This window comes from Mustela nivalis, assembly GCF_964662115.1.
Source record: "Mustela nivalis genome assembly, chromosome: 12".
NCBI lineage: Eukaryota > Metazoa > Chordata > Mammalia > Carnivora > Mustelidae > Mustela > Mustela nivalis.
This window is the reverse complement of record NC_139031.1, coordinates 84,692,315-84,705,022: the sequence shown is the minus strand read 5'-3', so window position 1 is coordinate 84,705,022 and position 12,708 is coordinate 84,692,315. Positions and strand designations below refer to the sequence as shown.

At 43.5% G+C, this 12,708-nt stretch overlaps 1 protein-coding gene and 1 long non-coding RNA gene across 4 annotated transcripts in view; one reads left to right on the top strand and one right to left on the bottom strand.

Moving 5' to 3' along the window:
- Positions 1-487, bottom strand: part of KMT2E (lysine methyltransferase 2E (inactive)) — a 95,740-nt gene extending 95,253 nt beyond the window's left edge. For 2 of the 3 annotated variants that reach the window (XM_082691814.1, XM_082691816.1), the window contains exon 1: positions 88-487. The gene's annotated coding sequence lies outside the window, so the exon portion shown is untranslated. The remainder of the gene's footprint in view (positions 1-87) is intronic. The other variant, XM_082691815.1, reaches the window with a different exon arrangement.
- Positions 488-3,678: 3,191 nt separating this feature from the next.
- LOC309844736 lies at positions 3,679-6,354 on the top strand. The gene is made up of 2 exons (XR_014300857.1): positions 3,679-5,299; positions 5,774-6,354. It is a non-coding gene; the product is annotated as an uncharacterized lncRNA (long non-coding RNA).
- The last annotated feature ends 6,354 nt before the right edge of the window (positions 6,355-12,708 follow it).

The following is a 12,708-nucleotide window of genomic DNA, read 5'->3' as shown; positions in this document are numbered from 1 at the left end:
AAAATGAGAAAGCCCCCTCCCCCTTGAAACACGCGTCCCTCCACCCCACAAACCCCAAGAACTCCCAAGGAGACGACAGGCACTGACCTGTGATGTTCACACACCAGACACCCGAACCCCGTTATCTGCTCGACCCCCAGGGAGTCTCTCCACACCTCCGCGAACAGACGACCCCCCGACAGCAGCCACTGCGGACACAGGACCCGGCTCCACACACCCCCTCCCCAAACAGCAGCGCGCAGCCTCTTCACCAGCAATCAAAGAGTAGGGGAGGGGGCACCCAGACAGTCAACAGGAACGCAGAGGCGACGGCAAGGCTGCTCAGAGTGTCTATGCCCCCTCTGTTGCCGCTCCCGAACTCAGGCACGGTCTCCGACTCGGCCCCCTGCGCCCGCTCAGTGTCACTGCCTCTCGCTCTGGGAAAATGGCGGCGACGGCGGCGGCGGCCGCGGCGGCGGCGGCGGCGGCGGCCGCGGCGGCGGCGGCAAGTGCACGGGGCCCGCCCGCCCCGCTCCGCAGGGGCAGAGGGGGAGGGGACGAAGCTGCCCGCCGCCATTTTGCTTGTGGGCTGCCGCCCGCCGTTGCCTCTTCCACAGAGGCTTGAAGATAGCCAACTGGAGGCAGAGAGGTGGGCAGAACCTCCGTCTTTATCACAACAGATGCATTCAACTATTCACAGAAGGTTTGGGAAGTTTCGTATTTGGTGGGATTGGTTCTTTACCCCTTCTCCTTGAGCAGCCCTCAAGTCTGGATATCGGCGACGTTGGGCACGCCACTACTGGGTGGAAGGATGAGGACTGTAGGCCCTGGGAACAACCCCCCCCCCTCCCCTTCCTAAAGCGATGCACTTTCTCCCACTCCCCAAACCATCTCAGTCTCAGTCTTCCCCTCCCCCTCCTCAGTCTGGCCTCCAGCGCTGGGTGAACTCGGTTGGGGTGTCACTCGACGCCCACTAGGGGCTGTGGAGGCTCCAGTGCGCAGACTCCGGGCACCGGATAAAAGCGGAGCTGGGGCGTCCAGCGCCGTCTCGATGGAGGAGAGAGAAACGGAAGAGGTCGGGGGGAGAAGCAGCAGGAAAAGTACAGCCACCGTCAGCGCCGCTTTCCTGCCACCGTGTTTCGGGGTAAAAAGCTGCCGTTGCCGTCGGTGCAGTTGCCGTCGCTGCCTCCTACTTCTTTTGGCCCAGGGGAAAGATTTCCCCGCCGGCGGGACAGTGTGCGGGGTGGGGAGCGGGAGTTCCTTTATGTGGTGGTGATTAAACGAGGGAGGGACAGAGAGACGGTTATCTCGAAGAAAAAAGGGGGAAGCCAAAGAATAAAACAAGGGTTTCCCCACTAAAATAACACGGTGATTCTTGTTCTTGTTTTCGGGGTCTTCCCCCGAAATGGCGGTTTCCGTCTTCTCGCTCCACAGAGACCGGGAGCGCTTGGTACGCGAAGTGGGGAGAGGCAGAGGCGGTCCGTGCAGCCAATCAGTGCCTGATGTGTTCTGTCGGGCGCGTCGTGATTGGCTAGCGATGACCTCATGCTGCAGCAGCGGGTGGGGCCAGAGCCGTCGGGGGAGGCTGTTGCAAAGGCAGAGAGGGAGAAGTGACGATGGTGATCGTTGCTGCCGCGGCTGATATGGAACCCAAGCAGTGGCGAAGAGAATCTCAAGGCTCTTCCCTGAGTATTTTCTCCTGTCCCTGCGCGAGGTGAGGGCCCCGGCTCGGCCTCTGCGAAACTTTGGGGCGCTGGCGCGGACGAGGAGACGAAATTACTCCCATGACTTTTGTAACTGCGTCAGGGCAAGATGGCGCTGGGTCTCCTTGGGGCGCGGGGGGAGAGGCACGTCCACCGCCGCCGCAGCGCATGTGACCGGGCTGCATTCCTGTGGGGTTTGGCTCCGACCCAGGCTGGGGCGGGGGAGGGGAAAGGGCTTGGGCGGAGGAGACTGTGGTGCGGTCGGCGTTGGCGGCCTGAAGAGGAAGAGATGACTGTTTGAGAGCTGTTCCCCTCCCCCATATAGCTTACAGTTGCGGCTCCCGGGGGAAAGCCCCTGGAGGGACACTCCTTAAGGGGTGTGACGGCTTGTGGTGGTGGAGGTTTGGTGCCCTATTTTCTTACCTACCTTTCTCCTTGCAAAGTTCTTACGTAAGGTGACAGTTTCCTAGTGTTGGAGTCCCTGCGAGTCCCTGAAGGCCGCTGGACTGAGTAAAAAAGAGAGAGAGTAGCTGGGCCACAACGTCAAGAAGTTAATCAGTTATTTTTTGAGAAAGCGTTAGGTTTCTCAGATCCCAGAGGAAAAATATTTCGTGTATTTGGAAGCAAGTTTAAAAGGTGTAAGTAACACCCAGGAACACTTAAAATTTCCTAAAAGTTACCATTTGAATTTTGAGGATCATTTTCAGGCTTTCTGTTCCTTCCTGTGTACTTCTCATATCCTCCCTTCTGTATATTCTAAAAGAATGTGTCATTTTAGTGGATACGCTTTTCAAATTTAGGAGTGATTAGTAATAACAGAATAAAAGCTGCTATTGTTGTAATCTACATGAAATAAGGATGTTTTCAATACTTTTGTCTTTCTGTTGCCCTCTTATCTATGGTCTTTAAAAATAAAAGATGAAATCACTTTCGGTAAATGTTACTCGTTGAGATTCCTGCACCATTATGAAGCCTACCTCTTTAAACCACTTCTGTAGGAAGTGTGGGACTTAAGTAACAGTTTCCGAAACCTTGTTAGTTGAAGGTCTTTAGTTCAAAAGTTATTAAGTGGCCTATATTCGTAGGTTCAGGAAGAAATACTAGTTTTGTTTTTGGTTATTCCCACTTGGACAGACAAGCATAGTAGCCATTTAACTAAACTGGTGAAAATTGAAAAAGCTTCTCCCTTCCGGTGGTGTTGAGAGTAGGGAGTTACACAAACAAAGATACTTGCACAGAAACCTGGCTTGCTTTTTGACAGGACACATCTTGTGCTATGAGGAAATGTTTGCTAGACCTGAAAAGATGGGTTTAACTCAGGTCAAGGTTATGTTATTTCCTATAGTGTTAGTTGTAGACTTGGTAGTGTGAAAACAAGATTCTGTTTATACTTAAACCCTTGCTAGTTTTTGTGGCTTTTTCATTGAAATAACAGTATGAATAAACTGAAAAGCCTGTAATTAAAATGTAAATATTAAGTAGTACGAAGATTTTAGAGTTCAGAGTTTTTTTGTGTTCATCCATTTTGAATAGAAAAAGGGCACTTTGCATTTAAGAACTCTTGATTAACTTGGAGGATTTGTCATGTATAAATTGTGTCTCCCTAAACTGTCATAGCAACTTTTATTTTGGCTCAGGAAAAAGGGACCAAATATAAAGTCAGGTTTTGGGGTTTTTTTAAGATTTTATTTATTTGACAGAGATCACAAGTAGGCAGAGAAGCAGGCACAGAGAGAGGAGGAAGCAGGCTCCCTGCTGAGCAAAGAGCCCCATGTAGGGCTGCATCCCAGGACTCTGGGATCATATCATGACCGGAGCTGAAGGCAGAGGCTTGAACCCACTGCACCACCCAGGCGCCCCTGAAGTCAGGTTTTTATTTTGTTTCATTTTGGTTTTTTTTAAAAGATTTTATTTATCTATTTATTTAGTTAGTTTACTGGCAGAGATTACAAGTAGGCAGAGAGAGGAGGAAGCAGGCTCCCTGCTGAGCAGATCCAAGGACCCTGGGATTATGACCTGAGCCAAAGGTCGAGGCTTTGACCCACTGAGCCACCCAGGTGCCCCTGAAGTCAGGTTTTTAAGATAATTTTCAGTCTTCCTAGCATCGTTCTGCCTTAATAAGGAAGAGAGACCATTTTTCAAGCTAATAGAAGTATCCTTGTTTTTCTTTCCTAAGATTTTACTTTTTTTTTTTTTTTAACAGTGGGAGATCTTAAGTAGGCAGAGAGGCAGGCAGAGACAGGTGGAGGAAGCAGGCTCCCTGCTGAGCAGAGCGCCCGATGTGGGGCTGGATCCCAGGACCCTGAGATCATGACCTGAGAAGGCAGAGGTTCAACGGTCTGAGCCACCCAGTGCCCCATGTTTTTGTCTTTTTCATCAGTATGTCTACATTATTCCCAATCGCCACATCTTGAGCTGTAGTTTTTCTTTTGCCATGTTCCTGTGGTGTTTTAAATACTACTTGGAATTATTTCTTTGACTACCTCCTTGTGTTATATGTTCTCTCTGGGCAATTTCATTTTTGTCTATGACTCCAGTAAAGCCTAAATTTTTATCTCAAGCTGTAAATGCAATGTTAAGGTATTGGGGGCGGGGGGCAAAGTCTTCCTAAACTACTGAAAAAATACTGAGCTTGGTACTAGATTCCAAAGAACTTTGTTCACCCAATCCCTCAAAATATTTTTGCTTCTCATTTTCTTTAATTATTTGAGGAAACCATACCCCAGCCTTCTTACAATTTGATTCAAATTATCATGTTATATAATTGGAAGTTTTGTAACTGGCTCCAGGTGGCAGACATCCCCTAGTCGATAAAATACACCAGGGGTGCTGTTTCATACGTTTGTCTTTGTCCATTCCACCCATAGTACTTCCCACTCCTGGGTAACTTGAGACTTTGCCTCCTGAAACTTCATATTTTAGCTCCCAAGTCATATGAATCGTTCTTTAAATAGTGATGCAGCCCAATGCTTGACACTTGTTTGGCATTCAGGTATACCCGTGTTGGGGAGGGGTATTTTTTTTTTAAGATAAGAGTCTACTAATAAACTGTAGTGCAAAATGTAAAACCTAGCTTTCACACTTTTCAAAAGCACACTTGAGTACCAGGGTTTGATGAGGAAAGGAAGGATTAGAAGACTCATAGGCAAGCTTTCCTCCCCTTTGACTTAGGTGAAAGAGGGGACGGCGCTGCTGGTGGAATATTTCTGACTGCAAAAAGATGGGAAGAAAAAAAAAGGGAAGAAAAAAACTGGCCGTATTTTTCAACATCATCTTTCTCAAATCTAGAGGACATTTTAACTTCAGTATATAAACACTAGTTGTTATTTGGGCTTTTAATTCCTTGATGTGTTTGGGCCTTATCGAAGTGTTCAGTACTGCTTGCTCTGATAGCAGAGGACCCCCATGAGTTTAGTTTTTATCATTTTTCTTGCTGTCATTTATAAGTGTCCATGTGACAGCCTCTGGTACCTACATGTATTTATGTATCATGAGATTGGCATTCCAATAATAGGGCTTATTAAAATTGCATGTTAAATGAAGCTCCTCAGTAAGAATTCTAAGAGTCAGGGGGCGCCCGAGTGGCTCAGTGGGTTAAGCCACTGCTTTCGGCTCAGGTCATGATCTCGGGGTTCTGGGATCGAGTCCCGCATCAGGCTTTCTGCTCAGCAGGGAGCCTGCTTCTCTCTCTCTCTCTCTCTGCCTCTCCATCTACTTGTGATCTCTCTCTGTCAAATAAATAAATAAAATCTTAAAAAAAAAAAAAAGGAATTCTAAGAGTCGGATTTGAGCTTTATAAACCATTGGTGACCCTTTTTTCTGTTGTTAAAGCTTTTAGGGTATTTTTGAATAGTGATTGTCTATCTTTTGAAGCTCAAGTTCAAAGTAAGAAAATATTCTGCATTATATGGGTCTTCACAGGATTTTTTTGTTTTGTTTTTGTTTTTGTTTTTTTAAGACAATTTTTTTTAAGATTTTTTGTTTATTTATTTGACATATCGCAAGTAGGCAGAGAGGCAGGCAGAGAGGAGGAAGCAGGCCCCCCCCTTCCATAAGCAGAGAGCCCGATGCCATGCGGGGCTTGATCCCAGGACCCTAGGATCAAGACCTGAGAAGAAGGCAGAGACTTTAACCCTCTGAGCCACCCAGGTGCCCCCCCTGGATTTTGTTTTTATATGGAATTTTCCTCTGCCCCACTCCAACCCCTGACTTTAGTGTTGTCTTAAGTGTAGAACAAAAAGATTTATGTCTGAGGATTTAACTTAAACCCTTAAGTACACCTTAAAATGTTACAGTTGAACTTGCCACATGATTAGTTTAACTTCCTGAAAAATTGATTTAATGCTACCTCTTTCTTTCTGGGCAAGATGTTATTTATGTTAACACTAAACCTGAAATTCGTATTTGCAAATAGTCCTCAAAAAAACTTTTCAGGGTTGTGGATACCTTGAGTCAACTTGATTGGTTTTCTTAAGAAAAAGATAGGTTTATTTCAGAATATTAAAAAAACATTTTGAAGTTAACTGCCTTCTGGTATTCAAAAAGATCAGGCTTAGGGGTCCCTGGGTGGCTTGGTATGATGAGTGTCATTGAGCATGGATCCTTGGGTTCAGCTCAGGTCATGAGATGGAGCTGCCCCGCCCCCAAATAAATAAATCTAAAAAAAAAAAAAGAGCGCCTTTGGCTGGGGCCTCTTTAAATAAATAAAATCTTTAAAAAAAAAAAAAATCAGGCCAGTAGTCTCCCTGCTAACTGTTCGAGTTTGGAACATATTTTATTTTATTTTATTGAAGATTTTATTTATTTGATAGACAAAGATCACAAGTAGGCAGAGAGGCTGGCAGAGAGGAGGAAGCAGGCTCCCTGCCGAGCAGAGCCTGAGCCACCCAGGCGCCCTGAAACATCTAAGTAAGGAGTTTGCCCTGGAAAATACAGAAACTAATAGTATTCTCCTTCCACCTGAATGAACCAAACAGGAAGCTAGCAAAATCTTACAGAGCCCACTATAGTGTTCTCTGGAATGATTTAACAGTAGATGTAGAAAATGGGCTCTTTAACATTCAGTGTGAACTATAAACTTTAGTATCAAATGTAAAAATGGAGTCAGTGAAGAGCTGAGAAATCTATTGGAGGTCCTTTCTTTACTCATAATGAGTGGTAATTTACAGAACAAAATTTCTGAATGGACGTAGTTTCCCAGCTCTGCTTGTCTTATTTAGAGCTTGTGATTGTGTTTTGTCTTAAAGTATTTTATGGCTTTTCCAATCGCTGCCTCTGTTTGCCATAAGCATTGAAGTATGCAGGGTTGTTTTTTTTTTTTTTTTTAAGATTTTATTCATTTATTTCACAGACAGAGGTGACAAGTAGGCAGAGAAGCAGGCAGAGAGAGAAGGAAGCAGGCTCCCCGCCGAGCAGAGAGCCCAGGACCCTGGGATCATGACCTGAACTGAAGGCAGAGGCTTTAACCCACTGAGCCACCCAGGCGCCCCCGAAGTATGCAGAGTTTATCTTGTCTTTGCATTATAGAAGAAAATTGGATTTGGGTTTTTTGTTTGTTGGTTTCTTCTTGTAAGTACACCACAAAACAGCAGTATGGTCAGCCTTGTCTTTTCAAGGTACAGAATATACCTTCACTGAACAACTATCTCTTAAACAGTACTGGTCCTAATAGATTGGTTATCCACTTAGAGTAAATGATATTTCATAAAACTAAAACTTAAATCGAGTTAAATTATATAGAAGCTTATTCTAAATGATTATATCACTTTACTATTCCTTATCCTAAAAAATATTTTTAAAAGTGTCCCTCCCAAAGTATATTGATATTTGTGTCTCAAATTTAAAACTGTGATCTGGTTTTTCCCCTTTGATTGCTTTGTTCCTGGGACAGATTGAAACTCCAACCAACTCTAATTTGAATACAGTAATTGGCATTCCTACCATATTTAAGACACAGAAAACATATTTCCCAGCCCTTACATTTTCAGTTAGGTTGGCTAGATAAACTACTTGGTAATTAGAACGTTCGAAGCATTTGTGTCTGAAATGTTTACTTGCTAGTTTCTCCCAATTTTTATTCTACCTTTTTTAATTTAGCTCAGTTTTAATGCCACTTGCGTCTCTTTTTTGTATAGGTTGGCTTGTTGCTAACAGTTAACATTAAAGAAAGGAAAGATCCCTGGTTAATAAGTGAGGATATAACAGATGGAATTAATAACAGGACTTTTTAAAATTAGTAAGGTAAGCTGTATTCGGTCACTCATACTAGTATAGCAAGAGTGGAGAGAAGTTGTCCTATGGAAGCACTCAAAATCTTAACTGCTAGTGAATCCCCGCATCCCCCAAAAGGAATGCTGAGTGCCCAGAAACATATTTGATACTACTGTATACTTTATCTTTGTTAAGGGCTGCTACTTACCTGAAGTTGGCATAGGTGATTTCAGCACCACTCTGACCTAGCTAAAGTTTATATTCTTTGTCTGGGTTACACCATCTGAATGAAAACTTAGTTTTAAGCGGAGAGACGGGACAGTGAAGTGTATTAGGACTTGTTTTAAATCTTTACATCTTACCTACCCTTCAACCTTGGGGGAAGGGACTGATACTTAAGAGCCCTTACCTTAATGTAGATGAAGAGTCTGAGAGTGGGAGTAATATGAGGAGGTGGTACATACGACATTAGAAGAACATCCATGCATGCTGCCTGGATTTGGAATGAAAAAAGAACTGACTTTGAAGAAAAATAATTGTTTTAAATTTGGTAGTTTTAGAAGATGAGTGTTAAAGCTGAGTGTGTTCACTCTTAATAGATCTAACAAGAAAGTGGATATGTTCACATTTTAGATCTAAGGGAACAGATTTCTTTCTGGTTTTTTTTGGATGGCTGAATTATATGGAATAAAAGTCACAAGAAAAGAATGCACAGCACAAGGAATGTCGTCAGTGATACTGTAATAGTATTGTATGGTGACAGTAGCCTATGCTTGAGAGCATAGCTTAATGTGTAATAAACTTGTCAAATCCTTGTATAGAGAAAACTAATGTAACATATGTCAACTATACTCGTTTTTTTAAACAATAAAATAAATAAGTAAAAAGAAATTCTATACCATACTTAGTTACCCGAATCTTGCTAGTTATAGTAAAAATAATATTTTATGGGCGCTTCAGTGGCTCAGTGGGTTAAAGCCTCTGCCTTTGGCTCAGGTCATGATCCCAGTGTTCTGGGATCTACCCCCACATCGGGCTCTCTGCTCAGCAGGGAGCCTGCTTCCTCCTCCCTCTTTCTCTGTCTGCCTCTCTGCCTACTTGTGATCTCTATCTGTCAAATAAAATAAAATCTTTAAAAAATAATAATAATATTTTATTCATAATTATCCTAAGGATACCTTTTACTGTTAGATTATTCTGTAATATGCAGAAATGATAGCATTTTAAAGTGCCCTTAAAAAAAATTTTAAATGACTCTCTAATAAGTGGAGACTTTTTTCAGCCAAGTTGTCTCAGGATAGGATTTTAGTTCGTTTTCAGTTAGGGGTTCCTGGGTGGCTCAGTCATTAAGCGTTTGCCTTTGACTCAGGTCATGATCCCAGAGTCCTGGGATGGAGCCCCGCTTCAGGCTCCCTGCTCAGCAGGAAGCCTGCTTCTCCCTCTCCCACTCCCCTACTTGTGTTTCCTCTCTCGCTGTCTCTCTCTCTCTGTCAAATAAATAAATAAAATCTTAAAAATAAAACAAGTTTTTCACTATTCATCACCTCCTTTAGGTTTCTTCCTTCTTTAGAAAGTAAAACAGCGTAAACCAGTTATGATTAACTCTGGAAAACACACATTGCTTGGTTAACTCTTTCAAACCAGGTTGCTTCAACCACCAGTGACTTGATTCATAAGGAGTAAAGTAACAACCCAAATGTTTGGTGTGTGTAAGATGATTTAGCTGTTGGGGCACCTGGGTGGCTCATTGGGTTAAAACCTCTGCCTTTGGCTCAGGTCATGATCCCAGGGTCCTGGAATCAAGCCCCACATCAGGCTCTGCTCAGCGGGGAACCTGCTTCCTCCCCCCTCTCTATCTGCCTGCCTCTCTGCCTACTTGTGATCTCTGTCAAACAAATAATTAAAATCTTTAAAAAAAAAAAAAAAAGATGGTTTAGTTATTATATGTTCAACTCTGAACTAGGGAAAATTGCTAATGATTTTTTGGACACTTGAAATCTTAAAGGAGGGTCAGAACTTAACTAACCTTGTAGGAATTTATAATCCTCTTTTTTTTTTTTTTTTAAGAATGTATTTATTAGAAAGCGGGGGAGGAGGGGCAGAGGGAGAGGCAGAACCCCCCCTTACCCAGCAGGGAGACTACTGTGGGGTTTGACCCCCAGGACTCCTGGATCACAGCCTGAGTCAAAGGCAGATATGTAACCAACTGAGCCACCCAGGCGCCCCTATTAACCTCTCCTTTTACATGTAAAAATAAATTCACTCTGACCGATTTGCACCTCTCCATCACTTACACATTATGACCAATGCCTGGTTCCCATTGTCTTTCTGATAAGTTCTGATGTTTTTAGATAAAGAGGGAACCTATTTCTCCAGTTTAGTCTTCTCTCTAGTATTCACATTTTTCACGAAGGAAGGCTGTGGTAAGGTAAGCCACTCCTTCCTAAAGAAAACTTTTTTTTTTTTTTTTTAAGTTTTATTTAAGTAATCACTCATTGCAGAGTTCAGACTTAAGAACCCCAAGACCAGGAGTCTCATGCTTTCCAACTGAACCAACAGGCTTTCCAAAAACTACTCTAGATATGCAAGAAATGCCCCCCCCCCCATTCTGTGGTTGAAACCTGAAAAGGCAGCAGAAATACTCATTACTCTCAAGTTCCTCCCCTTCTGCTCTGTTCTAAACAACTTGTCTGTCCACATCTGTGCAAGACATTCTGTGGCTATTCTCTTTATTCCCATGATACATCAGATGGGTGATTGAAGAATCCTTTAAAAATTTAATGACAGGACCTATTCTAATAACATCAAAAGTCAGGATTCATAGTCTAAGGAATAAGGAAAAATTGTATGCAATTGTCTGTATATGTAACATTTTGTGGAAGTCTTGTATTATGTGCTCCAGAGATGGGTTGTCTTAACCCTGTCATGTTTAATTACTTAGAATATACCTTGTTGAGGGGAACCTGAGTAGCTCAGTCAGTCACGTATCCAACTCTTGATTTTAGCTCAGTTAAAGATCTCAGGATTCTGGGATGGAGCCCCACATCTGGTTCCATACTCGGTGCAGAGTCTGCTTGTCCCTCTTTATTTGCAACCCCCCACTGCCACTCTCGCTCACTCATGCTCTCTTTCAAATAAATGTTTAAAAAAAAAAAAAGGCGAATATACCTTTTTGAAACTTTTTGGTTTATATGCTACCCTTTGCTAGTTGCTACTTCTGTCTTCCTGTTTTCATTAGTTGCTTTCTTCAACTTCTTAACTGTTGGTATTTCCCAGTGCTATGTCCCCAGCCACTTTTTCACCAGTTGTGTTTATCAGTGCCTCCAACTTTACTTACTGAGGATTCCAGAATTTAAGCAAATTCAAAACTGAACTATTTCTCTCTCAAGTTTCCTTCTTGAATTTCTTTTTTTGGTCAGTGATGTTCTACGCTTCTGGCTTACTTGATACAATCAAACATCTTTTCAAAACACGTCTTATTTGCTTAAAGCCCTCCAAATAATTTGCCAGAGATTGAGGATTGTGCACATCACTAAAGTTAAAAGACCCAAGATTCAGGGGCGCCTGGATGGCTCAGTAGGTTAAAGCCTCTGCCTTCGGGTCAGGTCATGATCTCAGGGTTCTGGGATCGAGCCCCGCATCGGGCTCTCTGCTCAGCAGGGAACCTGCTTTCTCCTCCTCTCTTCCTGCCTCTCCACCTATTTGTAATCTCTGTCAAATAAATAAATAAAAATTAAAAACAAACCCAAGATTCAGGCACTTGGGTGGCTCAGTTGGTAAAGCATCTGTCTTCAACTCAGGTCATGATTGCAGGGTCCTGGGATGGAGCCCATGTTAGGCTCCCTACTCATCAGGGAACCTGTTTCTCCCTCTGCCTCTCCACCTGCCTCTCCCCCTGCTCCTGCTCTCCCCGCCCCCTTCACACACACTCAAATGAATAAATAATAATCTTTAAAAAACAAGAAAAAGAAAAAGTCCTGGGGCGCCTGGCTGGCTCAGTGGGTTAAGCCTCTGCCTTCGGCTCAGGTTGTGATACCAGGGTCCTGGGGTCGGGCTCTCTGCTCGGCGGGGAGCCTGCTTCCCTCTCTCTGCCTGCCTCTCTGCCTACTTGTGATCTCTCTCTCTCTCTGTTAAGTAAATAAATAAAATCAAAGTTATTTAAAAGAAAAAAAAGTCCTAAGTTTCAATATTTCTCTTCCAGGGCGCTTGGGTGGCTCAGTCAGTTAAGCGTCTGCCTTCAGCCCAGGTCATGATCCCAGCGTCCTGGGGTCAAGTCCCACATCAGGCTCCTTGCTCAATGGGGAGCCAGTCTCTCCCTCTGCCTACTGCTCCCCCTGCTTGTGCTCTCTGGCAAATAAATAAGATAAAATCTTTTAAAAAGTAAGTAGCCTCCAGAGCCCAACATAGGGCTTGAACCCAGGACCCTGAGATCGAGAGTCAGGCACTTAACTGACTGAGCAGCCCAGGCACCCCAGCTGTTTTCTTTTCTATTGAGTAGTGAGATATGGATAGGCAGTGTCTCATTTATCTTCATAGCTTAAGTGCAAAGTTTCTGGCATATAATAGATACCCAGTTTTGTTGTACAAATAATAAACAGCTTTGAGGCCAGGTGCTTGAAAATGTTGCCATACCTTATGTTTATGGTAATAGTAACAAGTCAGTGAAATATGTAATTGAATGCAACATGCTCTGATTCTATACCATCATGTTAAATTGAGCCCCCCCCCCCCCACTTTTTTGGACACACATTTTGCCAGTGTTACTAGCTCTCACTTCTGGTTTCTGTCTGTCATGTTCATCTTTCTTAAATATTTG